This window comes from Suncus etruscus, chromosome 9, assembly GCF_024139225.1.
Source record: "Suncus etruscus isolate mSunEtr1 chromosome 9, mSunEtr1.pri.cur, whole genome shotgun sequence".
Lineage (NCBI taxonomy): Eukaryota > Metazoa > Chordata > Mammalia > Eulipotyphla > Soricidae > Suncus > Suncus etruscus.
The window spans coordinates 9,749,261-9,751,390 of record NC_064856.1 but is presented as its reverse complement, the minus strand read 5'-3'; positions in this window follow the sequence as shown (position 1 = coordinate 9,751,390).

Here is a 2,130-nt window from a genome sequence, read left to right as displayed (position 1 = left end):
GTTAGTTGGCATGTTATTTCAGTTTGGAGTTTTGTCATTTCTGCCTTCATATTTTCTTGGTTCTTATTAGTGTTCTGTTCAACTCGATCCATGGTTTCTTGGAGTCTGTTGAGCACCTTCCATATTGCTAGTCTAAAGTCCTTATCTGAGAGGTTGATTAGTTGTTCAGTCATTATCTGGTCCTCAGAATTGTCATCTTCATTCTCTATGTCTGATGCTGGCCTGCGTTGTTTCCCCATTGTCACACTTGTATTGTGGGTTTTTCTACGTGTTGTGGTGGTATTCATTGTCTATGTGATGTAGGCAGCACACTCCTCTGGCTCCTCCCTTTCTGGATGGGCTGACTTGCCTCTAAGGGAGGGGAGTCCTCCATGGATGAAGCCTCACACTGGGTCAAATCTTAGGCCTGAGCATGCAACAGAGAAGACAGTCCAGAGAGAAATGTTTGCTTCTGTGATATAGCGCCGTTCTTAGTGTGATTTTTCCTTCTTGTTGCAATGGAGTTCTTTCCTTAGAAAGAGTGCACGGCCGCGTAGCGAAGCGCCTCTGAGCCTCTTTTTGCCCCACTCGCAAGAGTTTCACGCAAGAGGACAGTAGACAGACATAGACAGGTCACACTCACAGTTTTTCACAGTTGAGCCCCACTGGGCCAGTGTACTTTCGCGGATTTTCCCCGCCTGGTGTCACACACAGGGAGCCAGCTCTTGCAAAGCTTAGCCGGTTTTCATGCTCTGAAGTCCCTCCCTGAAAATGGCGTCTGGGCGAGCGAGGTTTCTGGAGGCTCTTTTTGCCCCACTCGCAAGAGTTTCACGCAAGAGGACAGTAGACAGACATAGACCGGTCACACTCACAGTCTTTCACAGTTGAGCCCCACTGGGCCAGTGTACTTTCGCGGATTTTCCCCGCCTGGTGTCACACACAGGGAGCCAGCTCTTGCAAAGCTTATGAGATACATAACAATTCCATACAGCAGGAGAGATTGGACAAAAAACTTAAAGCAAATGAGCAGACAATGGAAAAATTAGTCAAAGAATGGGAACAGACGAAAATAGAAGTCTATGATAAGATCAACAGAAACAACTTAAGAATCATTGGAGTCCCAGAGACCCAGGAAGAAAATTTCCAGGAAGAATCAATGGTCAAGAACATCATTAAAGAGAAACTTCCAGAGCTAAAGAATATATGTGATCAAATCCTGCATGCCCGAAGAGTACCAACCAAAAGAGACCCCAGAAAAACCACCCCAAGACACATCCTAGTCACAATGACAAATCCCACAGATAGAGACAGAATTCTGAAAACAGCAAGATCAAAAGGGGAAATCATGTTCAAGCAAGCTTCCCTGAGATTTACAGCAGACCTGTCACCAGAAACACTCAATGCCAGAAAGCAGTGGTGGGATATTGTGACAAGACTGAATGAAATGAATGCTTCACCCAGAATACTATACCCAGCAAAACTCACTTTCCGGTTTGATGGAAGAATACATGGTTTCACAGACAAAAAACAGCTCAGAAACTTCACAGACACAAAACCAGTCTTAAGAGAAAAACTGAAAGACCTAATCTAAGACAAGACTACCCAAAAGACACACCAAATTTTGAAATAAAGATGGCGTTAAATCCCAGGACAATTCTTTCTCTCAACGTCAATGGACTAAATGCACCAGTTAAGAGACACAGAGTGGCTAAATGGATCAAAAAACTCAATCCAACCTTCTGCTGCCTACAAGAAACGCACCTGAATAGTCAGAACAAACATAGACTCAAAATAAAAGGCTGGAGAAAAGTTATCCAAGCAAACAACACCCATAAAAAAGCTGGAGTGGCCATACTAATATCAGATAATGCAAACTTTATACTCAGGAAGGTTGTAAGGGACAAAGACGGACATTTTATATTAATCAAGGGGTACGTAGAGCAGGAAGAATTCACTCTCCTAAACATATATGCACCGAATGAGGGGCCAGCAAAATATTTAATACAACTGTTGACAAATCTGAAAAATAATATCAACAACAACACAATAATTGTGGGGGACCTTAACACGGCTTTGTCAACACTGGACAGGTCAACCAGACTGAAACCCAACAAGAATATACTAGACCTGAGGAGAGAAATGGAAGAAAGA